This window comes from Mobula hypostoma, chromosome 28 (assembly GCF_963921235.1).
Source record: "Mobula hypostoma chromosome 28, sMobHyp1.1, whole genome shotgun sequence".
NCBI lineage: Eukaryota > Metazoa > Chordata > Chondrichthyes > Myliobatiformes > Myliobatidae > Mobula > Mobula hypostoma.
Window position 1 is genome coordinate 31,380,610 of NC_086124.1, and position 15,433 is coordinate 31,396,042.

At 47.5% G+C, this 15,433-nt stretch overlaps 1 non-coding gene across 1 annotated transcript; it reads left to right on the top strand.

The window, feature by feature from the left end:
• The first annotated feature begins 3,575 nt into the window (after positions 1 to 3,575).
• Positions 3,576 to 3,657, top strand: trnas-cga (transfer RNA serine (anticodon CGA)). Its single transcript has one exon. It is a non-coding gene; the product is annotated as a tRNA-Ser (tRNA).
• The last annotated feature ends 11,776 nt before the right edge of the window (positions 3,658 to 15,433 follow it).

The window sequence follows — 15,433 nt, forward strand, 5'->3', positions numbered from 1 at the left end:
CTATCGCCGCTTCATCAGAAATTACAGTAGACTGGCCGCACCACTCACTGCTCTTACCTCATCGGCTGTCAGATTCTCCTGGTCCCCTGCTGCTGAAAAAACATTCTCTGACCTGAAGGAACGTTTCAGCTCGGCCCCCATCCTGATTCAACCCGACACCGACCAGCAGTTCATTGTGGAGGTGGATGCGTCTGACATTGGATAGGAGCTGTACTCTCTGAGCGCTCGACCAAGGATGGGAAGGTACACCCCTGCACCGCCTTCTGTCACCGCCTCACTCCCATGGAGAAGAATTATGATGTTGGAAACCGGGAGCTGCTGGCTGTGAAGCTACCTCTGGAGGCGTGGAGGCACTGGCTGGAGGGACCCAAGGTGCCATTCTTAATCTGGACTGATCACAAGAATCTGCAATATACGTATCCATACTGCCAAGCGTCTCAACTCCCGTCAAAGTTCGTTGGTCCCTGTTTTTCTCAAGATTCAGTTTTACTCTGTCCTTCCGCCCCGGTTCCAAGAATGGAAAACCTGATGCCCTCTCCTGAAGATTTCCCTCCTCTGAGACCCCTGAGGTCCCCGATGTGATCCACCCTGCTCACTGTCTCGTGGGTACAGCGCAATGGGACATTGAATCCATTGTGCAAACTGCTCAACAGAGCCAGGCAGCCCCCGGTCAATGCCCCACTGACCGTGTTTATGTTCCCAGCTCTGTTCGCTCACAGGTATTGCAGTGGGGTCACTCTTCCCGGTTATCCTGTCACCCTGGAACCAAGCGTACTCAAGCCTTCATCGTGCAGGGGTTCTGGTGGCCCTCCATGGGAGATGACAACCGCAACTTCGTCTCAGCCTGCTCGGTCTGTGCTCAAGGCAGGAACTCTAATCGGTCACCCGCTGGTCTGTTCCCAGGAGACCCTGGTCCCACATTGCCCTGGATTTTGTCACAGGTCTTCCCCCATCAAATGGTAACACCGCTATTCTCGCAGTAGTTGATCGTTTCTTCAAATCTGTACACTTCGTTCCTTTACCTAAATTCCCTCTGCCAAAGAAACAGGCAAATTACTAGTACTGCATGTTTTTAAATCACATGGATTTCATGTAGATCTTGTGTTAGTCAGGGGCTCTCAATTCATTTCAACTTCTGGAGGGCTTTCTGTAATTTTCTGTGTGCCTCTGTGAGTCTGTCTTCAGGATTCCACCCACAGACCAATGGCCAGACCGAGCGGGCCAACCAACAACTAGAGACTGTATTTGCGGTGTCTGGTCTTCCAGAACCCCTCCGCGTGGAGTCAGCAGCTACCCTGGACCGAGTACGCCATAAACTCTCATCCGTCCTCATCCACTGGTCTGTCCCCGTTCTGGAGCTGCCATGGCTTCCAACCCCACTGTTTCTTGCTCAGGAGGAGAAGGTTGGCGTTCGATCTGCCGAGGTATTCATCCGCCGTTGTCAGTGGCTGTGGAGGCGCACTCGTTCTGCCGCTCTCTATGCAGCTGCTAGGATCAAGCGTCAAGCTGACCGCCATCACTCCGAGGCCCAACGTTACCGCCAGTGACAGTGTGTGTGGCTTTCAACCCGAGACCTGCCCTTCAAGATGGATTCCCGCAAGCTCGCCCCCGCTTCATCGGCGTCCTTTCCTATTGCTAAAGTCATCTGCCCTGCTACCGTCCGTCTCAAGCTCCCCTCCACTCTCCGCCGCATTCCTCCCTCTTTCCATGTGTCCCGAATCAAGCCTTTAAAGAGCCACCCCCTGTGTCATAGAAACATAGAAAACCTACAGCACAATACAGGCCCTTCGGCCCTCAAAGTTGTGCCGAGCATGTCCCTACTTTATAAATTACTAGGCTTACCATAGCCCTCTATTTTTCTAAGCTCCAGGTACCTATCAAAAAGTCTCTTAAAAAACTCTATCATATCCGCCTCCACCACCGTTACCGGCAGCCCATTCCACGCACTCACCACTCTCTGAGTAAAAAACTTACCCCTGACATCTCCTCTCTACCTACTCCCCAGCACCTTAAACCTGTGTCCTCTTATGACAACCATTTCAGCCCTGGGAAAAACCCACTGACTCACAGGTCCACAGGTTCAATGCCTCTCATCATCTTGTACACCGCTATCAAGTCAACTCTCATCCTCCGTCGCACCAAGGAGAAAAGGCCGAGTTCACTCAACGTGTTTTCATAAGGCATGCTCCTCAATCCAGGCAACATCTGGATTGTCCTGTCCCCAAACCCCTCCCCTCCCCCACCGCTATCGATGGGTCAGAGGCCTTCACGGTGCGTCAAATGCTGGACGTTCGTGGCCGGGGCCGTGGCCTCCAGTACCTTGTGGACTGGGAGAGCTACGGTCCTGAGACATCCTGTACCTCTCTCATCAGGGATTTTCATCGCCAGCACCCAGCTCTACCTACCGTGACGCAAAGAGGCGTTCGTAGAGGCGAGGTCGGGGGAGCGGGGTGGATACTGTCAGTATTTCCAGTTGAACTTTGTCTTTTCGAGTGTTTTCCCTCTAACCGTCAGTCTGTGGTTCTCTATTGCCATGTTCTCTTGTTTCTTTTCATGCCCCATGTGCTCCTGTCCCCGCTCCTGCTCTGCTCCGGCCCCTGTATTACTGAGTACTCCGTATCTCACCCGTTTCTCTTTATTACCTGTTTTGCTGCCACTTCTGTCTCATTGTGCTCCACCTATCATCTGCCCCTCTGTTTATTGCTCAGTGTATTTTAGTCCTGTGCTTTCACCTGTTTGTTACCGGATTGTGTCAGTGAATTTTCCTGAGCCTTTCCAGCATTCGTATCTGTACTGTGTCCGTCCTTATTTCGACTCTGCCTGTTTCCCGATTCTGGTTTTTGGATTTCTCTGGATGTTTTGATCTCTGCCTGAACCTTGACGCCGATTTTGTTTGCAGCTCGGGATTTGTTACTGAATTTGTGTGCACAGTACTGGTTCTGCGACTGGATCCCCGCTCCAGCGTCCTGACACTGGGGGCCTGTTTCTGAACTGCACTTCTCTACGGCTCTATGACACATTGATACTTATTGGAGAGAGAGAGAGAGACGGGAACCATCGGTGAGGAATATTTAACATGTACTCTGCAGTTCCGGACACTGGTGCAATGTCAGTAGCTATACATGTGACCACAGGGTAACAGTCAATGGGACCTATTCAGCTCGAGGTCTGTGACGAGTGTTGTTCCGTTGTAACAGGTATTGCGATCTCTGCTGTTTGTGACGTAGATATAAATTACATGGACGAAAGCATAACTGTGTGCCTGGCAGGTTTGCTGACAATACCAAGATTGCTGATCTTGTGAATAGCACGGAAGACTGGCAAGTGACACATCGGGATATGAGGCGAGAAATGGTAAATACTGGTTAACAAGGCGAAATGTGATATGTTTCACTTTCGGAGATCAAATATAAAGGAGATCAAAAAAACGGTTAATGCAGGGTCCGTAACAGTGATTATATGCAGAGTGATCTTGGGTTGCAAGTTCATTGATCCGTGAAAGTGATCACATAGATTGATGGGGTAGTAAAGAAATCGTATGGGAAGTTTGCCTTTTTTTGTTGAGGAATTGTGTGGCTGTGATGGCCGAGTGGTTAAGGCGTTGGACTCGAAATCCAATGGGGTTTCCCCGCGCAGGTTCGAACCCTGCTCGCAGCGACTCTGCAAGAATTGTTTTCCTTCTACCATCATGAAGAAGTCTCGGGACTCACACCTCCATGTCCAGGAACAGCTACTACCCCTCAAACTTCAGGGTCTTGAACCAAAGTGGATAACTGCACTCAACTTCACTTGTCCCATTATTGAAATATTCCCACAACCTATGGACTCACTTTCAACACGCTTCATCTCATGTTCGAGATGCTAATTGCTTATTTATTATTATTATTAGTTCTTTCTTTTCATATTTCCACAATTTGTTGTCTTTTGCACGCTGGTTGAGCGACAAGTTGAAGTGATCTTTCATTGATTCTGTTATGGTTATTGTCTATTGATTTACTGCGTATGCCCGCAAGGCAATGAATCTCAGGGCTGTATATGGTGACATCTCCATCTCCATCCATCTCTCTCTCTCTCTCTCTCTCTCTCTCTCTCTCTCTCGGCATCCCGTAGGATGATATTGATTCCTTTCAGTCAGTTAGTGGGGTGGTACCCCACTCCTCAGGAGAAAACAGCATGTGCGTGAGTGGATTTTAGGTGAGTAGGGGGTTGCACAGGTCCATGCCCACGCTCTCGACATCCCCTCCCGGTTCCAGCGGCATTGTGGGGTCCAGGACGGCTGGGGAAAGTTCTGTTGCAGTGAATGGCCAGACCAAGCTTCGATGCAAGGGATGCCCTTTCCGCCCTTCACAGCCCGCGTTTACTAGGTGGCCATTGACCCTATGAGAGGGTTTATCCGCCCTTTAACAGGTCTTGTTTTTCGTCCTGCAGGGTGCTTAGCCACCCTCCTCACCAGGCAAGCCTGGTGGGGGAGCCGGTTTAGTTGCCGACCACCCAAACATGCGTCACATGGTACCAGTATCACTCAGACGAGTGACCTAAACAGATAGATGTACGTTGGTAACCAATTTACTTTGAACTAGGTCCCAGAGTCGGGCAGTTGTTTTACAGAGTTATATACTCCGGTGTACGGAAATGAAGTATTATATTCATTTCTGAACGCTCATTACAGGAAGAATGTCAAGGCTCAAGACTGACTGCGGAAGAAATTTGCCAGGGTGTTGCCTGGAATAGAGGATATTTGCCAGAAAAGGAAGGTCTCACTGAATTCAGATGCCTTTTCTCTTTTTTTTTTCTGGAGTAGCGATAGCTGAGGAGAGATCTTATTGAGGATCATGAGAGTACGAAAGACATAGATAGAGAAGGCAACCAGTTATTTCCTCCCACACCACAATGGCTGAAAAAATATAACGACAGAGGTGACAGGGGTTCAGCTCAAATGAGAGGTCTGGGCCATGTTTTGGGTGCCTGGAATGCATGTCCTAGGGCGGCGGAGATAAACATGAATGAAGTATTCAAGTGGTTCTCAGATAGTCATGTGAATCTGCAGGAAACTGAAGGATATGTACATTGTGTGCACAGAGGGATTGGTTCAGCTGAACATTTGTTTTCTAATGTAATTAATTTAGCACACATTGTGGGCCGAAGGGCCTGTGCCTGTGCTGTATTGATATGCGTTCTGTATATAAAATGTCGAAAATTAGAGTACAGTTAATCATCTCAAATCGGTTACCAGCTCTGAAATCGCTCGGTTTGGGGTAAAAGAAAGGAGGGAAGGTTGTGCGGAGATCAGGGAAGGTACGAGCCACTTGGAGAAGAGTTGCAACTTTATTATTGGCGATATTGGCTGCAACTGGTCTCCTGTATTTAACAAGAATCGTTAAGCCCGGTGTGTGATGGAAGGTCAGGACAACATCCGAAGAAAGATGGGGGGAGGGTCAATGGTGGTGACGTCAACAGGGACTACAGGTTGCTCAGTAAATGGGCATGATTACTATTCGATGATCCCACACCGAGTACGATTTTATTGTGGCTGATACTGGACACCGATCATCAATCTCAGTCGGTAACTAAAACTGCGTATACTTTAACAATGTTTTCACTTAGTAATATGCGGCCACTGTATGATGAGATGCACAGCAGTTAAGTCAAGTGTAGTGACTTTTTATTGTCTCTTCAACCATAACTACTGGTACAGATCATAGTAAAAATGAGATAACGTTTTCCAGGACCATGGTGCTGCATGAAACAGTACAAAAACTACACTGAACTACGTAAAAATAACACAAAAACTACACTAGACTACAGACCTACCCAGGACTGCGTGAAGTGCACAAAACAGTACAGGCACTACAATAAATAATAATAAATAATAAACAACGCAATAGGCACAGTAGAGGGCAGTAGTTTGGTATCAGTCCAGGCTCTCGGTATTGAGGAGTCTGGTGGCTTGGGGGAAGAAACTGTTACATAGTCTGGTCGTGAGAGCCCGAATGCTTCGGTGCCTTTTTCCAGATGGCAGGAGGGAGAATAGTAGAATAGAATTGAATAGTCATACTTTATTAATCCCGGGGGAATTGGTTTTCGTTACAGTTGCTCCATAAATAATAAATAGTAATTGAACAATAAATAGTTAAATAGTAATATGTAAATTATGCCAGTAAATTATGAAATAAGTCCAGGACCAGCCTATTGACTCAGGATGTCTGACCCTCCAAGGGAGGAGTTGTAAAGTTTGATGGCCAGAGGCAGGAATGACTTCCTATGACGCTCTGTGCTGCATCTCGGTGGAATGAGTCTCTGGCTCAATGTACTCCTGTGCCCAACCAGTACATTATGTAGTGCATGGGAGACATTGTCCAAGATGGCATGCAACTTGGACAGCATCCTCTTTTCAGACACCACCGTGAGAGAGTCCAGTTCCATCCCCACAACATCACTGGCCTTACAAATAAGTTTGTTGATTCTGTTGGTGTCTGCCACCCTCAGCCTGCTGCCCCAGCACACAACAGCAAACATGATCGCACTAGCCACCACAGACTCGTAGAACATCCTCAGCATCGTCCGGCAGATGTTAAAGGACCTCAGTCTCCTTAGGAAATAGAGACAGCTCTGGCCCTTTTTGTAGACAGCCTCAGTGTTCTTTGACCAGTCCAGTCTATTCTCAATTCGTATCGCCAGGTATTTGTAATCCTCCACCATGTCCACACTGACCCCCTAGATGGAAACAGGGGTGACTGGTTCCTTAGCTCTCCTCAGGTCTACCACCAGCTCCTTAGTCTTTTTCACATTAAACTGCAGATATTTCTGCTCACACCATGTGACAAAGTTTCCTGCTGTAGCCCTGTACTCAGTCTCATCTCCCTTGCTGATGCATCCAACTATGGCAGAGTCATCCGAAAACTTCTGAAGATGACAAGACTCTGTGCAGTAGTTGAAGTCCGAGGTGTAAATAGTGAAGAGAAAGGGAGACAAGACAGTCCCCTGTGGAGCCCCAGTGCTGCTGATCACTCTGTCGGACACACAGTGTTGCAAGCACACGTACTGTGGTCTGCCAGTCAGGTAATCAAGAATCCATGATACCAGCGAAGCATCCACCTGCATCGCTGTCAGCTTCTCCCCCAGCAGAGCAGGGCGGATGGTGCTGAACGCACTGGAGAAGTCAAAAAACATGACCCTCACAGTGCTCGCTGGCTTGTCCAGGTGGGCGTAGACACGGTTCAGCAGGAAGATGATGACATCCTCAACTCCTAGTCGGGGCTGGTAGGCGAACTGGAGGGGATCTAAGTGTGGCCTGACCATAGGCCGGAGCAGCTCCAGAACAAGTCTCTCCAGGGTCTTCATGATGTGGGAGGTCAAAGCCACCGGTCTGTAGTCATTGAGGCCGCTATTGACAATACTCCAAGTGCGGCCTGACAAATGTCTTATAAGCTTTAGCATTATCTCCCAGTTTCATTTTATATTCAATTCCCCTTGAAATAAATGCCAACATTGCATTTGCCTTCTTTACCACAGTCTCAGTCTGCAAGTTAACATTCTGGGAGTCTTGCACGAGGACTCCTAAGTCCCTTTGTAACTCTGATGTTTGAGTTTTCTCCCTATTTAGATAATAGTCTGCACTATTGTTCCTTTTACCAAACTGCATTGTCATATATTTCCCGAAACTGCATTCCATCTGGCACATTTTTGTCATTTCTTCCAATTTCTCCAAGTCCTGCGGCAATCGCATTGCTAACCCAGCACTACCTACCTCACCACCTGACTTTGTATCATCCACAGACTTTGCCACAAAGCTATCAATTCCACTATCTAAATCATTGACAAACAATATGAAAAGTCGCTGTCCCAATACTGACCCCTAAAGAACACCACTGGTCACCGGAAGCCAACCAGAAAGGTCTCCCTTTACTCCCACTCGCTGCCTCCTGTCTGTCAGCCATTCCTCTATCTATGCTAGTATATTTCCAATGACACCATAAGATTTTGCCTTGTGAAGCAGCCTCGTCTGAGGCATCTTATCAAATGCCTTCTGAAAACCTACGTGAATTCACTACCTCTCCTTTGTCTTCCCTGCTGGTTACTCCCTCGAAAAATTCTAACAGATTTGTCAGGCAAGATTTCCCTTTACAGAAGTCATGCTGACTTCCACTTATTTTATCATTAGTCTCCAAGTACCCGCAAACCTCATCCTTATTAATGGACTCCAACAATCCCCCAACCGCCGAGATTAGGCTACCTGGCCTATAATTTCCTCTCTTTTGTCTTTCTCCCATTTTAAAGAGTGGAGTGACATTCTCAATTTTCCTGACCTCCCGTACCATGAGAGAACCATACCATGTCAGCCCTTTCTTCATGCATCATGACCAATGCATCTTTATCTCTTCAACAACCTCTTCCAGGACTCTGGAATGTATTCCATTTGGTCCAGGTGATGTATCCACCCTAAGACTTTTGAGGCTGCCTGGCACATTGTAATAGCAATGACACTCACTCCTGCACCATGACACTCACAGACCTCTGGCATACAGCTAGTGCCCTCCACAGTAAAAACTGAAGCAAAGTTCCTATTTGTCATGGTCTGCTCCGTGAAGTCCGTATTCCGGTCACGGTCCGGTCCATCGACCCTTGCTCCAGGTTTTCCTGTCTACCTTGTTTCTGTTCTTGTTGAGTTCTAATTGAGGCAGCTGATGCTCGTTGGGGCTGGCTGCATAAATACCTTCAGAGACCAGGGTGTGGGTGCTGGATTGTTCTTGTCCTTACTCCTTGTGTCCCTTCCTCTGCCTTCTGTTTCCTCGCCTGAAGCCCTGCCTTGTCTTGCCGGTAACTCTCGCCTCGCCTGAAGTTCTCGTCTCGCCTTGCTTTGCCAGAATCCCTGCCTTGTCTTGCTGGTAACTCTTGCCTTTTCTAGCCTGAAGCCTTGTCCTGGAGCCACCCTGTACCTAGCAACCTTCCTGTCCCTTGCCTCCGCCCAGGTAAGCCAAGCCGTCTTGCCATTACCTGCGGTTGGTTCTGTCCCTTCCTGTCCCTTGCCTCTGTCGGGTGATGATCCGCGCCCTGCCCAGGAATACCGCGCCCTGCCCAGGAGGAGCCTCTGGCCTCCGACCTCCAGCCAAGCCTCTAGCCTCCTGCCAAGCCTCAAGTCTGAAGACTCCAGCCTCCTGCTTAGCCTCAAGCCTCCTGCCAAGCCTCAAGCCTGAAGACTCCAGCCTCCTGCCAAGCCTCAAGCCTGAAGACTCCAGCCTCGTGCCTAGCCTCAAGCCTGAAGACTCCAGCCTCCTGCCTCCTGCCAAGCCTCACCTCAAGTCTCTAGCCTCCTGCCAAGCCTCGCCTCAAGCCTGAAGACTCAAGTCTCCTGCCTCCTGCCAAGCCTCGCCTCAAGTCTCCTTCCTCCTGCCAAGCCTCGCCTCAAGTCTCCTGCCTCCTACCAAGCCTCAAGCCTGAAGACTCCAGCCTCCTGCAAAGCCTCGCCTCAAGTCTCTGGCCTCTAGCCTCAAGCCTCAGGCCTCCTGCCTCCTGCCAATCCTCGCCTCAAGTCTCTAGCCTCAAGCCTGAAGACTCCAGCCTCCTGCCAAGCCTCACCTCAAGTCTCTAGCCTCAAGTCTCAAGCCTCAAGCCTCAAGCCTGAAGACTCAATTCTCCTGTCTCCTGCCAAGCCTCGCCTCAAGTCTCCTGCTTCCTGCAAACCTCGCCTCAAGTCTCCTGCCTCCTGCCAAGCCTCGCCTCAAGTCTCTAAGACTCCAGCCTCGTCCTGCCTGCCAGCCAAGCCTCGTCCTTGCCTAGTTCTGGGGTCCGAGTCAGAGGCAAGACCCAGGTACTGGGCCTTTGTCCAGTCTCTGGCTCGGAGTCCAAGCCCGAGCTCCTAGCTCTCTTGTCCAGTCCTGTTCCGGGCTCCCGGTTTTCGTGTTCATGTCCTAGCCCTCACCCTGTATCCTAGTCCAGTCCCTAGTACTTCAGTGTTTGTCTCTTGCACTTGGGTCCGTTCCCAGCCACCTCCTTATGACACTATTAAGTTCATCTGCCATTTCCTTGTCCCCCATTACTTCCTCACCAGCATCATTTTCCAGTGGTCCAATATCAATTCTCACCTCCCTTTTATTTTTTGTATAACTGTAAAAACTTTTAATATCCTGCTTTGTATTATAGGCCAGTTTGCCCTCATTTCATCTTTTCTCTTCTATACCTTCTTAGTTGTCTTTTATTGGATTTTAAAGCTTCCCAATCATTCAGCCTTCCACTCACTTTTGCGACCTTATATGCCCTTTCATTGGCTTTTACGCAGTTCTTAACTTTCCTTGTCAGACACAGTTACACTTGTCCCTTCCATTTGAGAACAACCTGTTCTGTGGGACATATCTATCCTGCGCCTTTGTGAGGTATTCCCAGAAACTTTATCCACCTCTGCTGTCATCCCTGCCAGCATCCACCACCAATCCACCTGGGCCTTCCCCTCTCATGCATCTATAATTCCATTCCTTTGTGATACTGATACATGTGACTTACGCTTCTCCCTCTCAAATTGTAGTAAGAATTCAATTATGTGATGATCACTGCTTCCTAAGGGTTCCTTTACGCCCTTAACCCCACGCTCAAAACCTCATACCATACACCCATTATATGATTCGCTCCTAGTCAAATTGCTTGGTACACCTGCATGGTTGTTTTCAGTGCCTGATGTAGAAGGCAAACAGACAAGTTCTCAAATCAACATTTGCTGATCCAGCATCGTTCAAATGAAGTTCGTCATTTCCGATTTTCATTTCCAATTTCACAGATAACTACGTTATACGGTATGTGGCATGCGGCATGCTTCGCCCTCTCATATAGCTTGTCTAAATTTTCTTGGTCAGTTTTTGCACTCTTCACTTTACTCTCAATCGTACCCATTTTGTCATAAGCAATCGCACTTGGTTGTCTTATCTATTGAAACAGTCTGAAAAATAGACTCCCAGTTATTAATTTCTGTAACCCTAACCCTAAACCTACACCAGTCCATAAGACATGGGAGCAAGATGAGGCCAATCGGCCCATTGAGTCTACTCCGTCATTCCATCATGGTTGATCCCTCTCAACCTTATTAGTCATAGTCATACTTTATTGATCCCGGGGGAAATTGGTTTTCGTTACAGTTGCACCATAAATAATTAAATAGTAATAAAACCATAAATAGTTATATAGCAATATGTAAATTACGCCAGGAAATAAGTTCAGGACCAGCCTATTGGCTCAGGGTGTTTGACCCTCCAAGGGAGGAGTTGTAAAGTTTGATGGCCACAGGCAGGAATGACTTCCTATGACGCTCTGTGTTGCATCTCGGTGGAATGAGTCTCTGGCTGAATGTACTCCTGTGTCCACCCAGTGGATGGGAGACATTGTCCACAATGGCATGCAACTTATACAGCATCCTCTTTTCAGACACCACCGTCAGAGAGTCCAGTTCCATCGCCACAACATGACTGGCCTTACGAATGAGTTTGTTGATTCTGTTGGTGTCTGCTACCCTCAGCCTGCTGCCCCAGCACACAACCAGCAAACATGATCTCACTGGCCACCACAGACTCGTAGAGCGTCCTCAGCATCGTCCGGCAGATGTTAAAGGACCTCGGTCTCCTCAGGAAATAGAGACGGCTCTGACCCTTCTTGAAGACAGCCTCAGTGTTCTTAGACCAGTCCAGTTTATTGTCAATTCATATCCCCAGGTATTTGTAATCCTCCACCATGTCCACACTGACCCCCTGGATGGAAACAGGGGTCACTGGTACCTTAGCTCTCCTCAGGTCTACCACCAGCTCCTTAGTCTTTTTAACATTAAGCTGCAGATAATTCTGCTCACACCATGAGCAGAATCATTCGCCTGCCTTCTACCCGTTACCTTTAACGCTCTGGATAACCAAGAGCCTATCAACTTCTACTATAAATATACTAAAAGACCGCTTCCCACAACCGACCGTGGCAATGAATTCCACAGATTCACCAAGGTCTGGCTAAAGACATTTTTCCCCTATTCTGAGGCCGTGCTCTCCGGCCCTGGACTGACCCGCTATAGGAATTATCCTGTCCACATCCACTCTATCTAGGCCTTTCAGTATTCTATAAGTTTCAGAGAGATCCCCGCTCATTCTTCTAAACTACAGGCCCAGAACCATCAAACGCTCCTCATACGTTAACTCTTTCATTCCCAGAACCATTCTCATGAAGGTTCTCTGGACCCTCTTCAATGCCAGCACATCTTTTATTAGGTAGCAGACACAAAACCGCTCACAATACTTCAAATACGGTCTGACCAACGCTTTATAAAGCCTCAGCATCACATTCTTGCTTTTATATTCCAGTCCTCTCGAAACATTACATTCCTTCATTGTCACCGACCGAACTTGCAAGTTTACCTTTCGGATATCCTACACGAGGTCTCCCAAGTCTCTTTGCATCTCTGAATTTTGAATTTTCTCTCCGTTTGGAAAATAGCCTGCACCTTATTTCTGTATGACCATACACTTCTCTACACTATATTCCATCTGCCACTTCTTTGCCCATTCTCCCAACCTGACCCAGCCCTCTGCAGACTCCCTGCTTCCTGAACATTACATCCTCCACCTACCTTAGTATGGTCTGCAGACCTGGGCCAAACGCTATCATTCCGTCATCTAAATCACTGACCTATAACGTGGAAAGAGGCGGACTCAATGTCGACCTCTGCAGAACACTGCTAGTTACCGACAGCCATCCAGAACAGGTCACACTTGTTCCAACACTTTGCCGCATGGTAATCAGCCAATGTTCATGTTAGTATCTTTCCTTTAACACCACGGGCTCTCATCATGCTGAGCAGCCCTCATGTGAGCGTCTTGTCAAAGGCCATCTGAAAATCCAAGTACACAACATCCTCTGACTCTCCTTTGTCTATTCTGTCTGTTATATCCTCAAAGAATTAAGACCATAAGACCATAAGACAAAGGAGCAGAAGTCCACCATTCGGCCCATCGAGTCTGCTCCGCCATCTTATCATGAGCTGATCCATTCTCCCATTTAGTCCCACTCCCCCGCCTTCTCACCATAACCTTTAATGCCCTAGCTACTCAGATACCTATCAATCTCTGCCTTAAATACACCCAATGACTTGGCCTCCATTGCCGCCCGTGGCAACAAATTCCATAGATTCACCACCCTCTGACTAAAAAAAATTCATCGCATTTCTGTTCTGAATGGGTGGCCTTCAATCCTTAAGTCATACCCTCTGGTATTAGACTCCCCCATCATGGGAAATATCTTTGCCACATCCAAATAACAACAGATATTTCAGGGAAGATTTTCCCTTAAGGTATCCTTGCTGACTTTGACGTATTTTATCATGTGCCTCCAAGTACCCGAAACCCCATCCTTAATAATGGACTCCAACATCTTCCCAACCACTGAATTCAAGGTAATTGGCCTATAATTTCCTTTTTTCCTTCCTCTGGTAGGGATGAGACGAGGGCATGTCCTGAGTGATGTGGGTCCTTAATAATGGGTGGTGACTCTTTGAGGTATCACTCCTTCAAGAGGTTCTGGATGCTGGGGAGACTGGTGCCCATAATGGAGCTGGCTGAGTTCACAACTTTCTACAGCTTACTTCGATCCTGTGCAGTGCCCCCTCACAGCATTCCAGACAACGATGCAGCCAGTTGGAATGCTCTCCACGCTACATCTGTAGAGCACCTTCCATCTGAACCCATTCCAATGTCAGCACATCCTATCCGAGATAAGGGACCCAAACTTGCTCACAATACTCCAAGTGGAGCTTTATAAAGCCTCGACATTACATAATTGCTTTTATATTGTATTCCTCTCGAAATGACTGCTAATATTGTATTTGATTTCCTCACCGCTGACTCGACCTGCAAGTTAACCTTTAGATAATCCTGCACGAGGACCCCAAGTCCCTTTGCACCTCAGATGTTTGCATTTTCTGCCCGTTTAAAAACTAGTGCACGTCTCCATTCCTTCCATCAAAGTGTATGACCGTGCACTTCCCTACACTGCATTCCACTAGCCACTCTTTACCCATTCTCCTCATCTGCAACCTCCCCGCTTCCTCATATTTCCCAACCACTGAAGTCAGAGTAACTAAACTATAATTTCCTTTCTTGTGCCATTCTCCCTTTTTGAAGTGACATTTGCAGTTTTAGACCACCAGAATCATGTCAGATTTGGTAATTTTTGAAAAATCATTACTAATGCCTCCACAATCTCCCGAGCCACCTCTTTCGGAAACCTGGAGTGTACACGTCTCTTCATATTTCATATTCCCCGCCCCATCGTTTTTTTTTTTGCTTTCTGCTGGCTTTTTAAAGCTTCCCAATCCTCTGACTTTACAGTGTTTATTTTCTCTATTAAATGCCCTCCCTTTTACTTTTATCCAGTTTTTGTTTTCCCCTTTCAGCCACGATTACATCATCGTACCTTTAGAATACCTCTTCTCCTTTATGTATGCATCGTGCGCCTTCCAAGTACCTCCGAGATCCCTGCCAGTGTCCTCTTCCAATCGACTTTGGCCAGCTCCTCTCTGATGCCTCTATGATTCCCTTAACTGTAATGCTGATATACCTGACTTTAACTTCTCCTTTTCAAATTGCAGGGTTGAAGACTCTCATATTATGACCACTGCCTCCTTAGTGTTCCCCTATCTTAAGCTCCCTTGTCAAATCCACTTACTTACTCAAAACCTAGATCCTTTTCCATAGTGGGCTCAACCACAAGCTGCTCCAAAAACCCACCTCGTAGGCATTCTACAAAATTCCCTCTCTCGGGATCCAGCAACAACCTAATTTTCCCAATCTACCTGCATATTCAAATCCCCTATGAATATCTTAATATTGCCCTCATGACATGCGTTTTCTATCTCCTGTTGTAGCTGGTCGCCTACATCCTGGCTTCTGTTCAGAGGCCTGTATAAAACTCCGATATGGGTGTCTATACCCTTGAATTTTCTTAACTCCAACCACAAGGATTCTACATCTTCCGATCCCACTTCACCTCTTTCAACGGATTTAATTTCATTTTTGCGAGCAGAGCCACCCTAATCCCTCTGCCTAACTGCCTGCCCTTTCGATACAATGTGTATCCTTGGATGTTAAGCTCCCAGCTACGATCTTCTTTCAGCCACGTCTCATGGATGCCCAAATCATCATAAAACCAATCTCTAACTGCGCTGTAAAATCATCTACCATATTATGTATACGGCGTGCATTCAACTATAACACCTTCAGTCCTGTATTCGTCACCCTTCTAGGTTTTGTCGCCATGTTACACTGACTGCAATTTTGCACTGTGATCTGTCTATCCTTCCTGAAAGTCGCACTGCACATTGCATCCAGTTGTCTACCAACTTCCCCAACCCAGCCCTCGCCCCGCTCCTCAGCCAAATTAATTTAAACCCTCCCCAACAGCTCCAGAAACCTTG